The 11,643-nt window shown below is 36.3% G+C and overlaps 1 pseudogene; it reads right to left on the reverse strand.

The window, feature by feature from the left end:
- Positions 1 to 5,111: 5,111 nt before the first annotated feature.
- On the reverse strand, positions 5,112 to 11,501 carry LOC122347286 (annotated as a pseudogene).
- Positions 11,502 to 11,643: the final 142 nt, after the last annotated feature.

Below are 11,643 nucleotides of genomic sequence, written 5' to 3' on the forward strand. Positions count from 1 at the left end.
AGAAATATTATCCCTTTACTGATAACTGACTTTTTGCGTGTGTTTGTGAATATGGAGCATGGATCAGTCACGGACCAGAATAAAACATTCATAATGTTAAATTAAACAAATTCATTGATGGTGTTTACAAAAAAACTAACAACCAAAAACACTGAACTGCACAGATTGCTCTTAGTCATAATGTTATGATTTTTAAAAATATCTTCTATATCTCTGTAAAACATGCTCTGTTAATTGTCTGTTCAGTTTTGCATGTCAAAATATTTCATGGCCATCGCGGCTGAATCAGCGTGGTTGATCTGTCAGCAACATTGGTGATATCTTTGAAACAACATCGGTAATATCTTTAATTTTAACAGTCTTTCAAAGGCCTTTTGGTTCATAATATTATTTTATAATTTATTCTGTTTATACTGTATTAAATCTAGGTTAGCCTTACTTGATTTTAAATGCTCGTGAGCAGCCCGTGAGAAGCTGAATGTAAGACAATGTGCTTCTTGTATCCTGTTGAGTGTAACAACAAATGAACAAATGTCTTTTTGAAATGTCATTCAGCCTGTAGCCTGAATATCAGTGAAATAAACAATAATGCGCTTTTTTTGCCAAAGCGCCTGTGGTGTCATCATCAAATGATGTTACATTTGGGAACGCAATCAGTTATCAATTTAGACCTTTTGTACTTGTTTCTGTGGTGAGTGTAAGTCACAGAAATTCAAGAAGAAGAACGTTTTGTTCTTTAATAGTATTTACTTGTCTATTAATTTGTAGTATTCTCACAGACTTTTTGCTGTTATTCCACTGAATTTATAAAGCCACCAGAATATTGTGGTTACGCATTTCTTGTTCCAACCTACCATTAAAATATGCACAAATATAGTATGCTGGTTGAGGCTAATGGGTTTGCCTTTTAAAGTCGATTTTCTTTCACAGCTCAACCAAAGTTCTTTATTGAATCCCATTTTCTTACCCTAATGCACATGCACAATGACACAGAAGTCTCAAGCAGGCATCCTGATAAAAAGACTTTTGTACAATTTGCCTTTAGTCCTGTTAGGTCATAAACGACTCCGCTCTGACCACTAAAAATGCCGGATGAGTATTTGCTGTACAAGGGGATTATCTAATAAGAGATGCATTTAGAACCAAGCTAAGGGATCCCCAAAAGCAATTCGTTGGCAATTTAAAATTGGTTCTTGCAAGCTGGGACTGATTGGGTCCTATTTGTTTCTGTCAGGTTGAACTTGTCTTATAATCATCTCCTCAGAAACCAGAACCAGGAGATCAAACCTCACTGAGATCAACACAATGGATCAGACATCAATCCCCTGTGCTTTTGCACTCTCAAAATTGTCTAGGTCTTCTAGGTGAGACCTCATAGTGCCAGAACCAAAATAAATGAAAAAAGCCAAAAATATTTCTATACCAACCTGGCTTCTTTAAAATATGTACATCTGTGCAGTTTTTGTGTGCGTCTTCGCAGTCTGTGAGCTACCAAACAAATCTGCCATCTATGAAAACCCATAGAAATAAGGCTGCGTGATGTTAATGTTCAAAAGCATCAGTTTTCAAATATCCCAGCAAATTAATATTGTTTTGAAGGGCTGTTCTTCGAGTAGTTGTGTGAAAATTACAATTTATAAACCGAATATCTGCAAATTTGTGTGAACAGCAATAAAAGGTCTCTAGTGTTTATTTCTTTTTGGAAACTGCAGTGATATGTACACCAAGGTTGTTCTATACGCTTGTCGTGTCGGATGAATTTATAAAGAAACTAGTTGTTGAGTTCATTAAAATACGTTAAGTATATTTTAAGTAGTGTGCCTGGCTCTGTAGGTCAAGCTTAATTCATTTGTGAAGTAGTTTCATACTGGGAACTGGATGCAAATTTTCAAATTCCTCTGACTCTTCATTACAGCAAAGCTCATCAAACAGTTCAGTTTGAAGCAGGTGTAGGCCCTCTCCTAAGGGAATGCTTCCACTTGTTGTGATCAAGAGGGATAATGTAGGACTACACAATCCTTCAGGAGTGGAACATTTTAGCTATCTGTAGAAAAAAAGTGAGGATGTAGTTTAAAGAGAAAATTGTGCAAGTTGAGAATAGTTATATATATCTATTTGGACCTGAAGGGGTGCAGCATGTAGCAGGATTTTAATGTCGAAAGCGGGAAGGTTGTCAAAGTCACTTATTTTCTCAAGTCCAACAGACCACATGCAGCTTTTAGCACAGCAGTGTCCTCTTCTATTTTTTTTTTTTACTTGTTTATGTCAGCCAGCAGAGTGCCCTGGATTCCCAAAAGGGCTGTTTTTGAAGGCAATACATTTCTGCAGTGTATAAGATCAGTGACCTTTATAATTTATTTCTCTAACCTTATAGGCTTATAAGCTTATACTTATTTATTTTTCTCTCTCTCCGTCCTTGGACTATTGAAAATGTCTTGTTTATTCACTGTTAAGTATTTTGCATTTGATATTTGAATCAGTCGTGTTTACCTACTTAAATCTTTGGTGTGTGTGAAAATGTAAATATTGCTATGGTAACATGCTTCAGATTTGTACACTCATAAAAAGTAAGGTAAGGTTCTTCAAATCAATGCCATGGAGGAACCACAAAGAACCATTCAGTCAGAAGTTTCTTAAGAACCATCACTTTTTACCTTAAGAATCTAACCTAACCATTTAATTCACAAATGCTAAGTCATTCAGAAATGAAGCAACACTAGTTTTGAGAAAGAAAGAATAGTTTACCCCAAAATGAAAATTTGCTCACCCTCAGGACCTCTACGAGATGGTTTCTGCATCAGAAAAGATTTTGAGATATTTTGCACTACATACTTGCTTACTAATGCAGTAAATGGGTGCCGTCAGAATGGAAACCTAAACTGCTTAACATAACATCACTATATGACTACAGGATGAGTAAATTTTGAGCAAACAGATTTTTTCTATTCGGTGACCTATTCCAATTCACACAGGAATGAAATAACACTACTGTTGCTCTGAGACTGTTTTCATTGGGGGAGATAAAAATTGACGAAGTATTGTGTCTAAAACGTTGTTCTTGCTGTATTTACTGTTGTGGCATTGCTTAATTATGATACTATTTCTAAGTAAATGTCGTGTTTTATGCATGCATATAAAGTTGTGCAACATCGACAGCAAAGGTGGTCAATGGTAAATTCTAATTGAATGTAAAATCGTGATTGATTTGTGCTCATACAAACTACATCAAGTGGAAAGGACAGTGTGAGTAACAAATTGATGTTGATACGGTCCTGGCCCTGGACGACAAAATGGCACTGGTTTGTGAGTCGGTGGTTCTTGATGGCATTGATCTCCCTGCGGATCCTTTTGTTCTCTCAGGTAATAAAGCTGCACATTGATTTATTGGCAGCAGACAGCTACCTTTTGCCTGCCTCCCATTCACTGCAGTATCTGGCCCTCCAGAAACCTACAGTGAAGTCCAAGATAAAGTTAGTGTCAAGTTAGCAATGCATCTTCATCGTGAATCACAAGAACATTACAATGTTTACATTGAGGAGATCAAAGAGGCGACACGGCCACTATTGATCAAGCGTTGGCGCATTGCCTAAGAGTGCTTAGTGAAAAAAAAAGCTAACCTACTAAGTTGATGTATGCTCTTTCTTTAATCTTTGTCTGCGCTGGTGAGTTTTCCATCTTCATCAGGGGAACTGCACAGTAAATATAATGCAATGCTCAGTCTTTTCTTTTCCACAGATCTTTCCGTACAAGTACAGCAGAATGATGAATTGTTTGTCAGGCTGCGAGAAAGACCGATTGCCTATGTAATGTTTTGCCATTTCTTATTGTCATATTTGTCATTACAACAACGTGTCAACTCATTTCGGCACAAACTGACAAGCTCTCATTTTACAGGCTCTCGGTGCCGCGCGCAGGTGATTTGTGTATGCATTCTGGCAGTAACTGCTCCCTTGGTCATTTGTGTTCGCAGAGTAATTGCTACAGCGTGGGGTGTTTCACATGTGAAAATGTTGCAGTAGCTGCAATGCGGGTAGATACTCCAAGAAGAGATAAAAGTAGTGATCTTCCCTCTAAGAAGCTTCTTTTCTAGGGAAGCACAAATGGAGAGATTTGAAAGGTGTCTCTAATATCTTGTGCAACTTTTCTTGAAACGTGCAATTTCCTTTTGGCGTATAATCCTTTGACCTTTACATTATGCAGTTTGTGTAAATCGCAGGTAGATTTTCAACAGCCTTGTTGGAAATATACCTTGAATTGAAAAAACATACATCAATCATAATTCTTTTACCGCAATTTAACGTTAAACTTGACACGCTTTATTTTAAGGTCCAATTCTCGCCATTAGCAAACCATCAACTACGAATTTTGCCTCAACAAACTTCTAATTTGCTGTTATTATTATTAGTTAGTAAGGTAGCTTTTGATTAGGATTAGGGATGAAAATCAACTAGTTTATGGTGACCATTGTTCCCTATACCAGAGGTTTACCAAAAACTCCTAGCCATTGCAAGCACAAATGACTTTCTTAGAAAGTCATAAAAATAGTGTTTACAGCTTATATTCTGTGGGGGTTTTGCAGTACAAAATGCTTTTTATACTGCTAAGAAAATATGTAAACTTTGTAAAGGTAAGGCTCATTTTTTTATTGTGCTAGTTCTAGGTAAAAGGTGCAAACATGAAGAGGCGATTGACACTTTTTTGTTGGCATTAACGTAATCTGTCATCATGTGTTAATTCTAACTAATTAGCATTCACACTGTCTAAATAAATGTACTGTTATGAAAGAAAAAAGGGAGAAAAAACTGAACTGAGAAAAAAATAATACTTCTGACAAGCATGAACAGCAAAAATATGCATTATATATGGAGGTGCACAGAATAAGTAAAGCAAAACTCTATACGGTGTATTCACAAAGGCACACTGGATTCCACAATCTTTGTCCCATTTTGGCATCACTGTTACATTCCAGTATAAGGCTCATTTGTAATCATATATATTTTATGTTTTAGAGAAACTGCTTTGTTGTGATGTAACAAAGTGTGTGGTTAAAATAAAGCAATGTTCCAAAAAGATATGAAAAAATAAAATAAAATAATGAAAACAGAGACCAATACAAACCCTCTATTCCAAATGCTAAAAATAAACAATGTTTAGATGAATCCAGAATATCAATTGAAAACATTTGAACTCAAAACATTGCATATATGTGGCTCTATTGAAAAAAATGAAAAATGTCAAAATTATATCCAAAGACGCCTTCAATTATGACTAATTGGAGAGAGAGAAACAACGTTTTGATAATAATGAATGATCAATAATACAGGAGACACATGTGATATCAGCATAGAAATATGACTAAATCATAATACTCCAATGTTCAGATAATGTACAGGACTTTGTAATGCTTTTAGTAATAAAAAAGAAAAGTGAATTAAAAAATTGCATGAACCTAACAAGCATATAATATAATTACGTTTTCATTATTATTCATATATCATGTCCAATGTATTTATTTCCTCATTAAGTGCACTCAATTGCAAATATAAAATGTGTTTCGTTTTCCAATAAACTAAACTGTCACATAGCAATAAAAATATGCTGATAAATAATGCAACCATTACTCCATTACAACCATGATGTTTAATAACAATTTATCTACAAAATTGACTGACATCACTGTATTCTTTCCAAGGAAAGCGCACTGTCACTGAAGCAAAAGAAAAACAAAATATATATATAAAATTACAAACAAACACTCCATATATTTTTCAAATCTCTTCTTTGAACTCAGTGTACTATACAATAAAAATGAGTCTGTTTTGAGCAAGATGATCCACTAGTGAAAGTAAAGTCACAAAAAAAAACCTGTCATCAGTGTCCAAAAGTGTCTCTATCACTGAAAGTCATTGCAGCTTTGACTTTAACAGTCTACTCTGCATTTTTACAGTTGTTCTATTGCTGTCTGCTGTGATACTTTAGCCGTTAGCTACAGAGTTTAGTGGTCTCATAATCCAGAGAATTGGGGAGACGGGCATTGAAGGACTGGAGCGAGGCATGAATGCGCACTACCTCATTAGCTGTCAGTTTGAGACGGTGCCGTAATAAGCAGGAGAACAGGTCCAGAGGTTGCTGTCCCGGTGGAGAGAGTCGGTTGACCCGGTCTCGGATCTCCAGCAGCTGGAGCAAGGCCGAGTCCTGGGAGCCCTGTGTGTACGGGTAGTCCAGCTGCAGGATCAAGTCCCGGATTGCTTCCGGGTCAAAATGCATACTGTAACCGAACACTTGAATGCTGTTGATCTTCATATACCCCAGATTTCTAGTGGGGTCGGCCATTTCCAAAGGCTCCAGGTAAACACTGTCATTGGCCCCGGTGCCAGGAGTTTTAATGCGGCTCCTCAGGTAAATATGGATGGTCTCAAAGAAGGTCTTCCACTTGTTGCCCAAAGTCAAAGTCCAGTTAAAACATTCTAGCGGAAGGTCCAGCTTAGCAGACTTCCAGTCTGGAAAACTGTTCTCGTTCACAGGAATTAACCAGCTTTCTGAATGGCTCCCTCCGAGGATTGATAAAGAGCGTGGCGCGCAGGTTCCAGAGTGCTGTTTTTCGTAAGGCAAATTTGAAGGGAGATGCCCAAGAGCATATGGACCAGGTTGGATTTGTATTTGTTACTCTTTAGCGTAAGCAGCATTCTCTTCCTCCATGAAGGATCGAACCAGCTATTCAGCCGCATGTCGTTGCTGATGAAGATAGCGTGGACCTCCAAGCGCCGATCAGCTCTCTGTAGGAGGTAGCGTAGCTCCAGATCTTGAAGATCAGTCTCAAAGCCCAGGTAGTTCTCGGTGGAATCTGCCACCATTGGTCGACAGGTTCCTTGACTTAACATGTAGCCGATGTTGCAACTGCCGCAGCGAGTGTGGTTGTCGCTAGCACAAGCGGCGCAGGCGGCACCTTCACCCACAGAGCATGGTGTGGGTACCTGGCAGGAGCTGTGGTCGTATGCACAAATGCAAGTGTGCAGTTCTTCTGAGAAGGATCCTAGCTGGTTGTTCTCTGAGCAGTATAATAAAGACTGGAAGTAGTTCAGCCAATACGACTGTGGCCTAAGATAAGATAAACATCAATATCAGTTAGACTGCCTAAACGATGATTGTTGAGATTAAATTGTCATGTATCCAAAGCCAGTACAGCGGCAGATGGCAAGATTAAAACTAGCACAAACATAATTCTGTTCCACAAAACGTCATCTAAAGACTACAGGCATATACTGTTCCTTTTACTGTTATAAAAAAATTGAAAAACTGTCACTTAGCATCTCTCTCTAACAGTAATTTAGCTCATGTTTATTTTCACAAACCTGTAAATGTTTGCGAAATAAACTTAAAAATAATGCTGCTCTAAACTGCTGGTTCTCAACTGGCGGTTTTGCCAAATCTTGAAAAAGATGATATGCTTTTTTTTTCTGATTAATATGGACAATGAGCATAATGTGCTCGCATTTACAAATGTATGTTTCATTTATTTATTCATAATTATCTCCCTTAAGTTCCTTCTGCATTAATCTGGGTATTTATTGTGCAAATCGTACATTTCTGATTTATGCATTGTTTTGTTAGCTGTGACCTGTTATTAAATGTTTATTAATGTTTCTTTTTTTAATTAACCAATTGTCTAGTTACTATATATACTATAGGATAACACAATAATTAGTGTTAACACAAATGACAAAATGGAAAAAAAAAAAAAAAAAATAGAGAAATCATAAGTTAGAAAAAGTACATTAACTTAAGAAAAAATAAAAATAAAATGTATATATATATATATATATATATATATATATATATATATATATATATATATATATATATATATATATGTGTGTGTGTGTGTGCTGTATGTATATACTTTTTATTTATGAAATATACAATTTATTTTACAGTGCAGTTGGATTACAATATATGCCTACTGCTGTCAGGTCCAAGTAAATGTAATGGCTTTTCTAATTTAAGATCTTTTGAAAGCGCAATAAATCGAATAATTCAACATTACATTATTTCATTTATTTTATTTAATATCGAAATAAATATTGTATTGTGGACCTCATACCACAATAATATAATATTGTGAGATTTTTAAAATCGTTATAAACTATTAAACAATGTTGGTGCTTGGCAGCCGATGTAAAATCTTGGGCCTGAAGCAAAACCAGTTGAGAGCCACTATACAGACTTATTGATTGTGGGTAAACACAAAGTTGTCTCCTCGGAGACAAGAGCACTAGTGCTCCCTTTCACTGAAACACACTGACAAACATCCTCTCGGCAGCCCGTGGAGTCTGAAATGTGGGCCACTCATGAACACAAGTAATAATGATGATAAACACTATGTGAAGAGTTTCTCTGGATACAGTAATTGGGGCATTATTCCATTTCGGAATTAAGTATCAGTGTATTTATCACCACAACAATGAGGAGATAATGAGTCTGTTGTACTCACCTTTCACGCGCGTATGAGATTGATGTGGGGTTGCTTTTGGCACCTCTTGCTGAGGCTGAAGAGCTTGTAAACCACTCGCTGGGCTCGCGGCAGAAGAGACTTTTCATGCTGCTTTCTAGCTGCTCATAAGCACCGTTGAAATACACCATCCAGCGACCACAAATGTTGAATCATCGAGGAGTTGAGAAAGAAATTCTCGCGGCAGCCTCATGAGAAATGTTTGAACTCATCTGTTGAAGAAAAGTACGTTCTCTCAGATATAGAAGCATTGTCATGTAAAGCGTGAGTGAACAGTGGATAAATGCCTGAGCGCACTGCCTTTATACTTCACTCTCCTTGACAATAAGAAGGAATCATTTCAGCGAAGAGACTTTTTTTAAGCGGTTCCTACAGGCGTTTCATTTTAGCTGATGGGGCAGGGCGCTGAATGCCTTTGATGCTCCTATCAGAAGGACACATTTACGATACCTGAGAAAGTATGTACATCTGGCACTTCCTGATAGCTCTAATAACATAAACTTTGAAAGTAATTGAACTCGGGGGATATTTTGGGAAGAGGGAAAAGGATGACAGCGTGGAAGAAAAAAAATCCATGCGTTTAATTTTGCTCAAGCATTAATGGTCACTGTGGGGTGACCTCGACGAGGCAATAATACAGTACCTAAACATTATGCTAAGTGCTTTCATTCATATGCTTGATGAAAGATGCTGGATGGGCAATAAAGCATTTTATGGGTGATTAATTCTGCTCAACATACTGTAAGGCAATATGTTGAGCAGGATCTTTTCTAATCCCACACTGTCTCTGAAGGACATTGTGTGGGGAATGTCAGGATTCACCGAAGTTATTCATATTTATTCACACCAGTGACCAGCGTGACAAAGAAGAGAAATTATACTAGATAAGACTGTGCCGGGTCAACAGGGTAAAAGTTTAACGAATAGTTATTGGCAAAATTCCACAATTAATTATTCACAGTGAATAACTAATAATTATTTGTGTATTACAAGTTTTCAAAAACGTTACATTCAAATATGCAAATGATGCATTATCTAATTAAATATGGACTGATCTGCATCAGTTTCCAGAACGCAATCTGAAAAATCTGATAAAGCCAGGTTCAAAATGATTTTTATCGACACATTAATTTTAAAGTTTCTTAACACAGGATATTTCCTTTTATTACATAAATCAGAAAACTGTAGAGATTTTCTTATCACCATGTTTGTAGGAATAAAACGCTATAGAAATAATGTGAATGATACCATAAACACCTTCAGTAAAACCTTTCAAAATGCAGACTAAAAATTAAGCTGTAAAAATGTTGTGTGTTTTTAAAGAGGTGTCTGGCTCAGTGCAGGAAAAACACCAGATTTATAGAAAATAGGCTTTAAACAAATATACTGTAAATAGAAAACTTCAGTGGCAAATAGATGAGGTTATACGACACACATGGGTACTGTATTTTGGATGTTTTCCTTTCCAACTAGTCTGAAACAATATAGGTTATAAAAGCCTAAAATGACTAGTGTAAAGAAAAAGAGTTTGTCCATCATCAGGATGAATAAGACAGTATTCAATTACATAACTTTATAAACAATCATAATAACTACTAATATTAATGCTGTACAATACAATTCCAAATTAGGCCAAATTAAGTTAATTGTGGTTGCGATTGACATGTGACAGGACCAATGAATAATAAAAGCTAAAGCATTCAATTAAAACATTCTGAATTCAGTCCCTTACCGAATCTTCAAACTCTTTGTAGGTAGAGCCCATGATTCAGAGATTAGCAAGGCTTTCCTCCATGGCCTGGATATCCATGTAGGGCAGTTGCACTCTGGGAACTTGAGTCACATTTGCACCAGCAGTCATTGTCTCGACAGACAATAAACGTTTCCCTCTCCATTGCAGGCAATGTAACTAAGAGCTGCCTGGACAAAGTGTCTCTGAGATAATCTGGCAAAATGACTTGCAAGCCTTCAGTTACAGAGAAAAGAAAGATTGTTATAAAAATACTGGTTACTGATTAAAAGTGGTCTGATAAAAGAGTCACTCGGTAGAAATGCAGTGCCTGCAATTATTGTATTTTTCTGTTCAGCAACATGAAAACACAGCACATGCTAAAAACGCCTTAATGGTGCTTTTGCCATTACAGCAGTTTTGATTCTTTCCAAAACCTAGTGAGTATTCACGCTGTGGACAATAATCAAAACAAATTATAATCAAGCCCAATTCTCTAATGATTTATCCTGTAACAGATAGAGTGTAAAAATCAACTATGCGATATAAATGAGAAGACAAGGTTATACCTGCTGTTATTGTCTTTTACTAAGTTTCATAGTATCAGTTTCCACAAAAAAATATTCATTGGTGCAATTGTTTTCAATATTGATAAAAATAACAAAACCAATTCGACATGTTAGAATGATTCCTGGAGCATCATGTGACACTGAAGACTAGAATAATGGCTGCTGAAAATTCCAGCTTTGCCATCAAAATAAATTATATATTAAATACATTAAATTAGAAAAAGAGTTAGTTAATAATAGTTTAGAATATTGATGTTTTAAGATATATACGTAAGCAAATAAGTGATGAATTAATAAATTAGCATACTTTTTACTTTTCAAGCAAAACTTACGCTTCAGTATTAAATGAATCGTTTCATAATCTGCATTTTCACTTCATTTGTATTTGAAGATATTACTGAGTTTATTTCTGAGATTGCCTTCTCTTGGAGAGGCTACATAATGCACGCTTGCCAACCTTTGAACAACCTTCATGTCAAGAACATGACTATGATGCCTTAAATGCTCCTTTGAGCAGAGCTCTGTAGCTTTTACAGAAAAAATAAGAAGTGCTTCACATAAAAAAAATGCCTATCCACAGAATCAAAATTTGACATACTATATTTGAAAAAACATTTTATACCTTGTAAATGGACTTTGTTCTCAAAGGACTCTGAACCAGCACAGAACCCAGCCCAGAATCAAAGGTTGTCATGAGATTACTGCAGCCTGAAGAGGCTGATCTTGTTTTTCAGTTACCTGGGAAACAAATTTCAGACCACAGAATTAATATTAGTTTCACGTGCGGTTACTGTACCATGGTATTTTACATTAAAACTGTGTTTAATGAACCCCTT

This window comes from Puntigrus tetrazona, chromosome 6 (assembly GCF_018831695.1).
Source record: "Puntigrus tetrazona isolate hp1 chromosome 6, ASM1883169v1, whole genome shotgun sequence".
NCBI lineage: Eukaryota > Metazoa > Chordata > Actinopteri > Cypriniformes > Cyprinidae > Puntigrus > Puntigrus tetrazona.